The 14,277-nt window shown below is 44.7% G+C and overlaps 1 protein-coding gene across 3 annotated transcripts in view; it reads left to right on the forward strand.

Annotated features, from left to right (window-relative positions):
- Nucleotides 1-14,277, forward strand: part of AGAP1 (ArfGAP with GTPase domain, ankyrin repeat and PH domain 1) — a 361,585-nt gene that overhangs the window by 56,555 nt on the left and 290,753 nt on the right. The gene's annotated exons all lie outside the window — the stretch shown is intronic.

Here is a 14,277-nt window from a genome sequence, read left to right on the forward strand (position 1 = left end):
TTGTTATAAGGGGTAGAAATGTCCTGAACTGCTTTATTCTGTAGGATGCGGTCTTCTGTAGCAACACGCATATTCTTGAATTCACTAAAGAAGAGGGTGCACAAGGGGTTAAAAATAAAAGGAGTGGGGAGTATTGTATAATCAAGGAAACTGATTTCAGTGCTAGTGATTCAGTAATAGATGATCCCTTCTGCTCTGGTAGACTTTCTTCCAAATTCTGCTAGTACTTTGTGGGTGCTGTCCTGGTGTTGGTGAAGTTGGTTGAGAGATACTTGGTAGTGCAATAGCACATGTTCAGCCTCTCTGCCTTAAGAGGCAATGAACTTTAGTTCAAACTACTGGAATGTAACATGAGGATCCAGAAAGCAGGGGAGAAAACACTTTCAAGTAGCTTTTGTATAAGAATCTTTCACTGCAGACCAACTGGAGGGGGAAAACATGAGATGTGTTTTGTCTTAAAATGTGAAGTGGGTGAAACAAGGGAACAAAGTTAGAAGCAAAAGTAATTTCTCAGTATGCAAGTAAATGTGAACATGTAGTAGATATTCCCTTTGCTAGGTTAAGATGACCAAATGTATACAGGCAGCATGGACTCTGAATTCTGTGAGGCAATCCTTCTGGGTTTGCATATGCTTTGAAAGCATCTGCGGAGTGGCTGACTTATTTTTTTCCCCTCCAGCAGAGAACAGTGTCACTTCTTACACCACACAGAAAGTTAGGAGGGGGAGAAGTATTAGAGAGTTTTCCTTCCATTATGTAAATATTCAGATTTTTTTGGTGAAACAGAACCTAAAATAGCAAAGCTGTATTTGACCAGTTTTCAAACCTTCACCTGTGTGTCATAGCATCATGGGAAATCTCAGGTTAGAAGAAGCCTCAGGAGGTCATCTTTCTGTACCATTGCTTTGCTTCCCTGCATAGACAGGAATATTTAGGAAGATGTGGATTTGAAGTGGGGTGGAACCCCTGTCGGTTGCATCTGGCCCAGATCATCACCCAGTCATGCATCAGCTACCTGGGGCTTGGGCTGAGCTGTCGGTGCTGACACTAAAGGATTGTGAAGGCAGCAGCAGTCTGTGCTCCCCGGGGAGGGAGTTGTGAGCAATTTGTTACAACGTGGTGAAGGGACGAGGGGTGGAGTGCATGTAAATTGTCCACCTGTGTTGGTGTTGTGATGTGATGTTGATTTTAGTGTGGGGAATTCTTTTTGTTGGTGGAAATGGAGCATGTGAAGGCTTTGTGATGAGCTGGTGAAGAGGCAGAGGTTCTGAACACTGCCTTTGCCTCAGTTGTTTGGTTAGTTGTCAGTATTTGGCTTTACAAGCACCAAGAGCAAACTCGAACTTGGGTTTCAAAGCCATAGTACAAGTTGAGAGTGGGTGGACACTTGAAAATCCTTTCCCAATGATAAGGGAAGGAAAAATACAGCCACTTGCTGTTACTCCAGGTGGACAGGATTTGAATTTGTGAATGAAGTTCTGACATACCACATTCTCTCCACTCAGGAAGGCAAATGCATTTAGCTTTTCAGCTTTCAGCTGTTATGACTGACCTTAATTTTAAAGCAGCCTGTTAGTCTTCAGCTTCAAAGCTGTGTTGTTTGTTTCCTTGTACTTCTCAGGGTCTTCAGGATTTTGGTTCACAAAGCTTGTTCCACACGGATGTCATAACTTGAGAGCTTCTAAGGCTAAAGTTAACTTCTGTGAAGTAATCTGAACCACTGGAAAATGCTTTGACTGGGAGCTGAAAGCATTGGTGATGGTAAGAGCAGCAGAGTATTTAGGTTTTCTGGAATTCTTTGGTTTTACAGGGAATTTACTGAAATCTGTGTTTGGGATATAAATGCCAAGTAGTTGGAAAGGTGCCACCTAACAGCGTTCTCGTGCAACAATTTGTATGAGCCAGCCTTCAAGTAGGTGTCGGGGACAGTGCTTGGAGGTACTGGAATTGATGAATAAAAGGTGTGCTTCCTTTCTTCTATGTTAGATATGGAAGTTGCTAATCCTAGGCATAGCTTGACTTCAAAGTGTCCTTTAAAAAAAAAAAAAAAGTCTGGCTTGTATTATGACTAAAGGGCTCTCCTCTGACTTGTTCCAGCATTGGATATGGGTTCTTGCTGTGTTTCTTGCTTTCAGCTGAGTTTAACTGCAAAATTATTTTTTTTCTTTTTTTTCTTCAAACCAAGGGGTCTTGCTTTTGAATTCTGGGATCTGTTTTCAGCTGGCGATGCTGTCTATGAGAAGCTGGAGTGTAAGGCACTGAGATGTGTCCCGTTACATTTCTAGGTTTATGCATGCTGTAGTGCATAGGATGGTTTCTTTGTGTTGTCTTCGTTGCAGCATCTGTTTGGTTACTTGCTGCTCTGCGTTGTGTGGTAGGTGTCAAAGGGCTGAATTTTTTCCCAGTTTGCTGTGAGGGTCACGGAGAAGGTGCTGGCCTGAATCGCTGGCAGGCGCAGGAAGGTCAGGTGTCTGTGTACGGCTGGCCCTTCATTTCGAGCTGCGCCCAACTGTTCTTGACCTTGTTGGCTAGATGCGTATGTGAAGCTTCACAGAGTTTTCAGAGAACAGATATGGAAAATGTACTGGAGAGCAAACTGCTCTAGCAGCCTGGAAAAAGAAATTCTTGTCTAAAATGAGCTTCCATCCTCTTTCAGGTCATGTCCTCGACAGCTAGAACGTGTCTCAGTACAAGCTGTTTCCTTGTTTAAACTGGTGTCCCTGCAACTTTCAAAGATTCATTTAGGACAAGTGCCCCCTTGGAATAACAGATGGCGTGTTGTGATGAAGGAAGTAAGCCTGAAAATGATACTTTAAAGGCAGTGAGACAAAGAGTGGAGATGGCACTGTTTTTTCACGAGTGGCTTTGTGTTATCTGCTTCATGTTCTCCCTGGCCTGCATCCAGAGTTACTGGCGGCAGTGTCAGTACTGTTCCAGCTGTATTTTGGTTTATGTGGCACAATTACAGACTTAGTCCATCAAATCAACTATTCATAAAAATAATAATGAGTTGAGTATTTCCAAGCTGAAAAAATGGTGTTCGAAGTATTTTATATTTTTTTTCTACAGAGAAATAAATAAATAAATAAAAACAACACCCTGAAGCAGCCAAAATGAGCAGTTCCATTACCAATACTCAGTGTGCTGGTGGAGCAGTTACTTCAGCAACTGTCCCGTATGCTGGCTGACAGAAGATGAGCACTGGGAAGGAGGCGGAATGTGTCTGTGCAGAAGCCCCAACCCCAGAGCTGGGGCCTGTTGTCCATGAGCTGATGAGGAACGCGTTGTGAACTTGAACAGTTCCTGGAGGCTGGATCTTGCTGGATGAATTTGAAAACTTGGGATTGCATCAAGATCATTAAGTAATAAATTGATTTCTGTTTCTACATGTGCTTTCCTTGCAGTAACAAAACTATAGTGGAACAGAACCTGGCCGAAGCATAGCCTGAGCAGGCCTGGTCGTTGTCAAGTGTATTCTGCACATTAGCTGGCAACAAAGAGTCTTGATCTCTGTCCTGAATCAAGTCTGAAAACACATAGCTGATGAAGTTTGTGCTGAAATATTCAAAGGTGATGCTGCAGAACTGTCCATGCCATCTCTAAGTCCTTCCCTATGGTACAACTGATAAACGGTTGTAGATAAAGGGGAAGCTTCCCTGAGTGAAGGTACCCTCTATTGCGCTGCATTAGAAATGAGAATTTCTTTGAGTAACGCTTGTTATCCATACCACTTAGGACCTTGAAGACCTTTAAATAAAATAACTTTGGGTTGTCATATCCTACCTGGTCACAAGTATTAAAGATTCTTTTTGTTTAAGTGGCATTTAATAAATGGTCTTGGCATGTGTGCTTGTCTGAGCCCAGGGTGGCTTTCTGACCTTACAGCAGTTCCGTGTGTGAGATGATCTGTTGGTGAGTGTATGCAAGCCAGCGTCTCAGCAGTGTTCCTGCCATCAGTGCAGTGTTCTGCACCTCATGTGAAATTCACACTGGATCCCTAAACATGACAGCACTAATAATAACACAATGTTTTCTCAGCTTCCTCCAGCCATGCCTGTGTTGACAGAATTATATGACTTCCTAGTGCAGATGCATTGGATACTCTGCTGCTCATGAGCCCTTTTAGTAGTTGATGTAAAAGGCTGTGCTTTTACTATGTTTTAAGGGATTCAGACATCTTGCTTAGTTTAGGGATCATCCTTTAATAAGCTGCTCGTAAAGTACGTGTTAGTTCATTAAGCTTCTTCGATGACAAAATAGATATGTGCTTTTAAACACACTCCATGAAAGAGAAAAAGCCCTGGCTTAACTCAGATGCTACTGTGGATTTAGTTGAGCTTAACATCTTGTGAGCAAATGAATGAGGTATCAGTGTGGAGTGGAGTTTAAGGGCTGGGTATGCCTATAGTAATGTGAAGTCACTGTGACAGCTTATCGAAAACACTAAGCAGAAGGTTTTGGGGAGCAATGGAGAAGAAGAGGGCAGAAGAGGCTTGGTGGTTTATTTATATATAGAGCTTTTTCCTTGATGCTAGGTGGGGGGATAAGAAAGTGGCTACTTGAGCCTACTTTTCTCTTAAGTAAACTGTACCCTTCAGGTTGATATCTTCTCATGATGCAGAAGGTTGATTATTTTTTTCCCCATGGAGAATGTATAGTCCTTGAAGGAGGTGGTACCTTCGGTAGGTACAGTAGAGTAACTAACCACACAGGAGATGCTGAATATGTTAGACTTCAGTTGCTGTAAAATAAAACATTGCAGTACTAATGCCCATAAGATGATCCTGTAATATGGTCAACACAGCTAGGTAAAAACCACGAAACTCAGCAAATCTGTTTCAGCACGGTAATGGAAGAGTATGTAATCTACAAGAAGTTCAGTTACACAAAATACTTGTTTGTGTTGCAAGATCTGGACTGTAGGACTTCATGGAGGATGGCAGATACTCTTTTTGTGGAATTAATAACAATCCCAAAGATGTACTTAGAAAAGGAGCTATATAGGCAGTTAGATTCCCCCTCTTGCTCTTGCAAGAGAACAGACTTGCCGGAGGTGTTCACCTCCGAGTGGCATGTCATCATGAAAATCATAACCAAAACCAGAAGCAAGCCAGTCTGACATGTTGGGGTCTGAAAGCGGTGAGTGTGGAACTTGTTACTTTGCTCACAAAATTGCAGAAATCGTGAGTGACCTGTGGATCTCCATGCTCACCTCCTGAGAAGCAGGGCCACCTTCATGCGTGGAGGCTTCACAGCTTCTCACAGCAGTCTGTGGCCATCATAATGGGGAAGTGTCTCTTTTCTCTTCTCCCCTTGTATTTTCTCCCCTTGTATCTAGTTGGTATTTCACTTGTCACCAGCTGCACCACTTCCTTTGCCTTGTGATTTCAGCGTGCACCTCCAAGACAACATCTCTTCTCTGTACCTTGAAATTAGATAGCTAAAGGAGCTTATGAGATGTACCTTTATTCTTCTGTACCTTCTTTATTATTCTTCTTAGGACTGATGAAAGTATTAATTACATTGAATTACAAAACATGTAGATTAAAAGGAGCTGTTTAAGAACTTTCCCAAATGACAGTTGTAGTAGGTAGTCTCTAGCAGCTGTAGGAATTCTGGTATCAGGGTTTTTCATTACTGTGAACTGAATAAGAAACCTCCAAAGTATTCATAATGAGATAGGATTATGCTATCCTTTAAAATAGTTCATACTTTGTGTGGTGTCAACAAATTTATCACTATATAAGATGAAAATATAAGATGAAAGCAGTCGCAAAATGAATAAGCTTTCTTATTTGAAAGGAATTAATTTCTATCTACATTTTTTTCCTTGATTGGTTTGGAGCAAATGCAATGTCAGAAAGCAGAGGTGCTAGGGCAAATGTTAGCAGTGAAGAGTAGCTCACATCTGCCTATTGAAATTACTGTAATTCACTTCTTTAGCATGTGATTTAAAAGAAAAAAAAAATTAATCATGTGCCTGGCTCTTGAAAGATGATGCTGTTTAACATGGCTGAGAATTGTTTTGGAAGAGCCATTTGATTTCTGGCCTGTTTGCAGCATGTGAAAGTTTTTGACAGAAATCTCGATTGATTCTTCCATGTTCAATAATGTGTTCATTACAATGGTATTTCCTGAGCAGCTGGCCTTGCTTAGCTTGGGAGCTAAAACAGCAAAACCGAGGAAGTGAATTTTCCAACCCCCCATTCCCTTTTTTTGTATGTACAAAAATTATGTTAATTTTCTTATCCTGTTGATGAAATTGCATGGAAACTATTTGCCTAATGGTGGAGGGCAAGAGCAGAGGCAGGGAAGACAAAGAGACCGTGACCTGCTGCTGTGGCCCTCGTGTAGGGTGAGAGGCCTTGGGAACAAGCTCATCCCTTCAGAACTATGCTCATAGGTAGGGCTGCGTTTCTACCTGGCATTGGGGTTAAGGGCTTCTGTTTCAGGCAGATCTTCTGAAGTCATAAAAGATGAGGCCTTTGTGTTAAAACAATTTGGTAGATACTTGGATATCCATTTTATTGGCTCTTTAGCAGCAACGTGGCCTAACAGTATGTGGAATGGTGTTAAACTCTAAGGGGGAGTTGGTGCACCATCTTACTTCATTGAGAGAAATATTTATCTTTTACTGAAAAATAAAATCTGTCTTAAATGGAAAATACTGTTCTTAAGGTTTAAATTATGTGTCTCAGTAGTGTCCATTACACAGACTGAACATACAGAAATCTGATGCAAGTAGGGGTGCTGCTCTTCAACAGCATTTTCCAGCTGATGTAAACCTGTGCTTCAACATAAAATTTCAGTGGCAATGTTTTTTATTCCTTTTTTCCTTAGTAGTGTCTCTGCGTGTCCGGTCTGACCTCTGCCACCTCTCACCTGTTAACAACCCAGCAAATTGGGAAGGAAACGGTTGAGCCCCTTTAGCTCCCTGGAGTGCCTTCTTGCACTGTTCCACCCTTGAAGTAACGAGGATTTGCCAACTGTCTGTGCTTAGGTACCACACTACAGCATCTCAGCAGTAAGCACGCTCCAGAGGTTATAGAAAATTCTGCGTCTCAGTGGAGAATTGTGTGTCTCCTCTGCTGGAGGAGGTGGTTGGAGTACAACGAAGCAGATCCACACAAGCTGGAGCTCACCAGCGGGCTCTGAAGCACCGCTGTCTGTCTGTCTGTTGTCCTGCTTTAAACTTCCCATGTCCTGCCGTAGTTTTGACTAATCAGCTCCGGCCTGCGATTAGCTGGCTTGTCAACAAGCGGCTATTATCTAACTGCTGGCTGGGTTCGGGGGCAATTGTCCTTCAAAATAATGCATGAAGGGCAGAACCAGGCTGGAGTTGCAAACGTGGCAGAGCTGTGAAGACAGTGTTAGGTGTTCAGGTATAGCTGCTGGTAAATAAAGGCTGGAGCAAGTTGCTTAGGAATTGAACCTGTTTGGGTTGGCTGATTTTGCATGCTCAGTTTCCCCACTCTGCTTTAGGTACCTCAGTGCCCCTTGGGTTAGTCAGTAGCTTTTAGCACCTACCCAAATGGTGATCTTTGTAGTTACAAAGCCTTGGCTTGTTAGCTTTTGGATGGCTTGAAAACACGGCTACTCCAGTTGGTTACACATGACATTCTTTACCATGGTACTACATTTTTGAAAACAGAAGCTTTAAACAGTTTCAGCAAACGTTAAAAGCTTTTACAGATGTCACGATTTGTTCAGTTGCAGAAGGGCATTAAGCAGGCTTTTGATGCAAGCCTTCTGTAACACACAGGTGGCTTATTGAAATACAGTGGCTGGGGAGTTAAGGGGTCTAAGCCCTTTCCATCCATCTGCTTTTGTATCGAATCAGAAAGCATGGTGGTGTAATTCCATGCCAAGTCGTAGGCTTAGCATGCAGGCGTAGTCGTAGGCTTAGCATATATCATACAAAATAAACTATACAGTATATAGGACTACATATAGAACTATATATGTATTGTTCTGGAGTAGACTAGTTTGAATGAGAAACAGCACTCTTTTTGAGTAGAAGGATGCACCACAAACCTCTAACCTGAGAGCTGTTTGCTTTGGGAATATGGTATAATTGTATTTGAACTGAGAGCTGCAGTACAAAAACGGACTCTCTGTTGGAGAGTCTGTTACCCAGCTATAGATTGGACCAGACTGTACTCCCCATTATTTTTATGTTCTTTGCTTTCTACACTTTCTTGAATACAACTCAGAAGTTTGGAGTCAAATATATGCTACGTGTTGTGGCATTTAGTTTTGCTGAGTTGTGTTGCGTTCCTGGTTAAAACAGCAAGATTGTGCTTGCTAATCAAGAGCACAGTTAGCACTAGCTCTTGCACCGCTCAGTTGGTACTTGGCTGTGTCAGTAGCAGGTGTTGTAAAATCCCTCTTTCTACACTGATGTTTTTATGTTCATGCTTCTGGAGTTAGCACATTTTCATAAAAATTTAAGCCTCTGAATTTATGGCACTTCAGAAGTGTATCTAGACTTCACGCAGATAGTAACTTGACTTTAAGAATTCAATTGGCTTGTGCCATTAACGAAAAATTCATGTGCTTCCAGTACTTGTTATATGAAACTTTAGGCAAAAGTAGTTTTAAGTTCTGATGGTTTTTCTCACTGCAATGCAGTCTATTAAGGTGTAAATGATTTGAGGAGAAAAGTAGCCTGCCTAAAAATGAGTATCACTTGATATAGTTAGCAGCTATCTGAAAATTTTCCCATTTCATGAGCTATTGAAATACCCAATGTAATAAGCAAAAGTTGCAAACCTGAGTTTGAGGGATTGGAACTGTGTGTTGATGCTGCCTGTCAGAGTACTTCATGGTGCATGGCTGGGGGATTAAGGCAAACGAATGAGTTGGAAAGCACTTAACTCTCAAAAATGAATAATATCAAAAAAAAAAAAAAAAAGGAAAAGTAAAAGGTTTTTCTGAAACTTATTTTTTTTTGTATTGAGACGTATGGCTTTTACATTCACAAACGGTGCATTTAAATGGGATTTTGAGGTGATACTGTACATGAACTTTGCTAACAGCCTGACGAGGGACTGACAGCCTGAGGGGTGGGTAGGAAGGTGAGCTGTCTTGCTTGTTGGAGGAAGCTCTGCAATTTTTGCCTTCCAGAAGCTGGAAGGCACCCAGGGCAGTCCTTGTGAGCTGCACCCGCTGGTCCTTCTGTGAGCAGCTGCCTCACCAAGTGTCACTGGTGGTCATCTGTCTTGAGAGATGAGATGGATAGTGGTCAGTTAACGTATCCTATATGTAATATATAGGTTACATTGGCAGCATACCTGGAAGCAAATTAAAGTTCTAGAATTCTTTTTCTAAGGTTATCCTTACAGATAGATGATATGTCAGCAGCTTAGATTAACCCTTTTTTCTCCTCAAAGTGAGGCCAAGTTTTGGAATCACCTGAGGGTTGACTGCAGGGTTGCAAAGAGCAGCGACTCTTGTTGCTTCCCCAGGAGAGCAGACTGAACTGCAGGTAACTCAGCATTGGCTCCGCAGGGACAGCGAGAACTTTGAGCAGCTCTGAGTGCAGTAGGATGTTCACAAAGATACATAGCATTACTGCCTGCTACCTCAGTTTTAACACTGAACGTTTGAATATGAAGTGCTTCGGTAATTGGTTTTTGTGCACGTAGCCTGGTTCATCTACAGCCTCTTTAATGGAGATTGCTGACAAATGTATTTGCACTTTACTTCCCATGCACCAGAATGCTGCCTTGGTACCAGCTGAGCACAAAATGGGGGTGGGCTTTAATATTGTCTATTCCATACCGAGGGCCTTGGGGGATGATAGAATTATAAAACAACTTAATTGTCACCTTCACTTGGCGGATCTGCCTCTGAAGATTCATGGTATAACTGTAAGGATGGGTACCGAGTGCTATATAGTGTGCTACAGGGGAACTGCATGTTTGCAGCATCTTAACTTAAAGTATTAATGAATGTAGAAGTGTAATTTGTGTTCTTTTTTATTTGTCAGCTCTGCTGTTTCATTAAGTTCTGTAGCAGCAGAAGGCTGTAACTCTTCTGTCAGGAAGCGTGACATGTTCTGCGCTTGGAATGGGCTGCTGCTCACTTCCTCTGTCCTGGAAATGCAACCATTTTATTTCTCTCCTGGTAACAAAGGCAAATAGTTGACTTGCATTTCTGCTGCACATCCCATCACCCTTTTTCCCTTTCCTGCTCAGCATCCAGTATTCTCAGGACAGGAATGTAATTTCATTGTGCTGACGGTAAGATTGTTATTGATAGCAAGTGCTGACATCTCGCTGGTAGCTCCTCTTCTCTGTGGTGGTGTGAGATGTCACTGTTTGTCTTAGCAAAGAATTGCCTACAGTGGATTTGGGCCTACTTTAATGGACAAGTGCATAGTGACAGAAGAACACAGATCAGTGGCTTAATGCAATAACCCCGTGGCTTGAGAGAGACCTTGGATTTGGTCTCTGTATTGCCGGTACCCTCCAGCAGAACGTTGTTCTCATCCAGATGCCTTCCCTCGTTTCCTCATTGAACATTGATCTATAATGACAAACAGTGGATAGAGCGCTGTTTCTAGAAGAGGAAAGTGAAATCACATCTGAATTACTGTAAGAATTGTTCAGCTGACCTAATTTCATTTTCCACAACAAATCTGTTAAAGGAGCACCTACTTGGAATAATACAGTGTGTCTAGAGTTTAACCTGTACAAAAACATGAAAATAGGTCTGCTCGTCTTAGAGCAACCTAGATTTGAATGGCTGGAAGTCAGCAACAACAACGTGAAGCATGGGCATATAATCAAAACAGCATCATGAGAGTTGTGCACCCCGAAAGCTTTCAGTGCAACCGGCTAACCTGTCGCCTTGTTTTCAGGACTGAAATTCTAATGATCAGATGCTACTGATGTGTGAACCACATACCTTCTCCTTGTTGGGGGTTTTGTGTTTGAATGGTGGTTGCATTTAATCTCCTGGCAGACTGACGTTCCTGTAAGGAATAAGGAATCAAAGAGTTATTCAAGAGTCTTTTTGCCCAGAGTTGTTGGGAAAGGAGTAATGCAAAGCCTATTCTACGTCACTTCTAATGATTTAAGAATTCTTTGCTTTATCAAGTCAGAAGCATTTGCTGCTAGCAGGAAATTTGCCTTAATAATGCCTCTCCTCCCAGCACAGCTGCCTCTGCTGTGGTTCGTGTTCAGCACTGTATGCTGCTATCTTGGTCAGCAGTGGCATGAAGCTGAACTCAGGAACATTGTGAGTGGCAGCGTGGCTTCCTCCTGCTTGTTGTGAAATAAGTGAGCTTCCTGCGTGAAAAAAAGATCATATTCCATGTATCCGGAAAGCTTTATGTTGTTTTGCAAGATATGTTGGGGTTTGGTTTTGTTACAGATGAAGACCCTAAAGGCCATGTTGGTACACTCCACCTTGGCAATAGTATGCAAAATGGCAAATATGGCCCTTAATGGGCAAGTTGAATGGGGCTTACACAGCAGTGCTGTCTCAGTGTAAATGTCTTGGAGAGACAGCGAGACTTGGAAGCATGGTATTTTGGAAGCATGTCTTGTAGCTGGCAGAAGGCAGTGTAGTTGTTAGCCATGTTGGAGTTTGGAGGAATAAACGAGGTGTGCATGCTTGTGCCATCAGACCCTGCTGGTGGACCTGCTCCTTTTTGGAAGCCCCTGGTTCACAGCATGTGCGCCTCGTGCTCTCTGCTTCCAGCTGCTGGTGGGGGAAGAGGTGCCTGGAGCTGGCTGCCGGGAGCCCTTCAGGACACAAGGAATAGGCTTGAAGCCAAATGACTTGTTTGGGTTGGCTGCAGGCACTTCTGGCTGCTCTGGTCACCGGGCCCGAGGGACGTCTCCTGTTACGGGACGGGATCTGAGCTTGGTATGTGACAGGGCAGCCGTAGGGCAGGAGGGGATGTGCCGCTGCTGCTAAAACCCCTGTGGGTTGCTGGGCCAGGCAACAGCCTCCATGGCAATGCGAGGGCCTGCATGGAGCACGGAGCCTCCTCCAGTGAGCTGCACGCTTGGGTGGCAGATCTCCATTGGGGGGTGACGGAGCTGCAGGCGCCCGCATGGCGGTCTCTGGAGCACCAGTGAAGGTGGCCGCGTTAGCAGCGGACTGATCGCAGTTGCAGGGCGGTGAATAATTTATGAGGAGTCGTGGCTTGAATAGCAGTGCAATCTCTTTGAGTATGATTTACTAGGCATAGAGGGGTTGTTACAGCATCAGGAGCTGATGATTAAGATCTATTCCCACCATCCAGGCAATAACAGCATCCCGACCAAAGCACAGCCTCTAGAGGACAGCCGATAGATGGTAATGCTGGGGGGAAAGCGAGCTTCCCAGCGTGCTGCTAGACCCAGCGAGCAGCGCGGCCGGCAGTCCGCACATCCCATCTCTGGCATCGGGAGGCACCAGGCTGAGGGCAGCGAGGAGAGGAACGAAGGCTGCTGGGCCCTTGCAAGCAGCTCCTGAAGGGCTCCGCCATGCAGGGCCGATGTGGATGACAAATGGTTTGCTCCACTCCACTGCTGCTCCGTTAGGGAGCTGCTTCCAGCCGCTGGCGTGCTGCAAGACGTGGCGTGGAGCTGTCCCCGAGCCGCACGGGTCGTGGTGCTCGGCTTACGTGCTGCGCCGGGTAGCTAAAGGATGGTGGTTTTACCATTGGGTTTCCTTCCCTAAAGAGCATGTTTTTTTTTTCTAATACGGCTTTTGTGTGTTTCTTATTAGACCCAGTCTTTGTTGCAGGCTCTGCTCCCCTTCCTCCAGGTTAGAAATACGTGTTGGGAATGGTCTTCTGGAGGACAGAGAAATGGGAAAATGTGCTACAATCAATCCTGTGTGAGCAAGAGTTTTCAGGCTGGGCAAGTGTGATCTCAGGTTGATTTTAAGGCTGTTTCTCTGAAGTGCAGCTGGTTTTACCTGCTAAAGATACATCTGCAAGTCTATTCAGCAGTGTGAACTTCTGAGCAAAGATGAATAGTAAATGTTAATTATTCTGGGTTAGAGACAATAGCACCTGTCATATCCGGAGATATGGCTTAAACCAGAAATTCACTGTGTTCCAACGGGGAGCTGTTCCCAGGGCACATTGCAGGACCCCGGTGTGGTCAATAAACCAGTGTTGTGTGGTAGTTGTAGCCAACAGCATGCATGCTTGTTGGGTGGAGCTGGAGGAGAATGTCCTGATGCCACCTGGACGTGGTGCTGGCGCCCTGTCCTGTCCCCTCGTGCCACCTGCCTCCTGCAGTCTGGAGCTGCCATACTTGTCTGGGCTGTGCCCAAGAAGAAGGCTTTTTCTTTGCTTTCTTTGAGCTGATTTTGAAGCCATCCTGGCTTGCCTTGCCAGCTTTGGGGTTCACTTCTGTTTGAGGTACACTGCTGCTTTCCTTTTGTTTTTACATTTACTGCTTTTAAACATTGCTAGCAGTGGTAAACAATGAGTGACTGTAGTGTCGGAGGCACTGTCCAGAGCAGCTAAAGGTAGTTTATGAAGCTTGACTCTTCTAATACCTGTGCATATTCTTTTAAACCTTTTTCCTCGGTGTTGAATTTCTGGTGTCTGACATCATGGCTTACTGATGCTTTTTTCACTACTGTCTCAGTGAGTTGTTGGGTAGCCTGGTCTAGTGGGAGGTGTCCGACCAGGAGGGCTGCAACTGGGCCATCTCTTAGGGTCCCTTCCAACACCAGACCTTTCTGGGATTCAGTAATGACTCGTGACTGTTCTGGACCACTTGAGCATCGGTGAGCTTGGTGTGGAAGGAGCAAGCATCACCCTGTCATCCCGCTCTGTAGGAGAGGCAGCTTCTGTTGAAACCTGTGATTGCGAGGGATGTGGTAGGTCAGAGTTTTCTGCATGGCTGACCATATAGTATGGAAACCCACAGTAACGTGGCTTACGCTTTATTCGGGTTTAAAAAATAACAATAATTCCGTGTGGATTTGGCTCTCCATCTCCCAAAAGGCGGTGTTGCCCTCCCATCCCTCTGCAGCCAGCATCTCGGGGAACGTGTACTCGGTTGGGCTCTGAGCTCAGAGCCCCTTTGGGAGCTATGCGGGCAACGGCTGCCTTCCCTCGCCTGCTCCCAGGCTCCCTCCCTCTCCCTCCGTCCCGCTCCGCTCCGCGTGGAGTCCAGCCCGCCTCTTGCCGGAGCCCGGCCGCCGGGGCTGAGCGGCCGCCGGAGCGGCGGTTCCCGGGCCGGGGCCGGGGCTGGGGCCGGGGCCGGCCGAGGGGCGCAGAGCCCGGCACCGCCCGGCGGGGAGGCGGCCGCGCCGAGC

The sequence above is a fragment of the Oxyura jamaicensis genome, chromosome 7 (genome assembly GCF_011077185.1).
Source record: "Oxyura jamaicensis isolate SHBP4307 breed ruddy duck chromosome 7, BPBGC_Ojam_1.0, whole genome shotgun sequence".
Classification (NCBI taxonomy): domain Eukaryota; kingdom Metazoa; phylum Chordata; class Aves; order Anseriformes; family Anatidae; genus Oxyura; species Oxyura jamaicensis.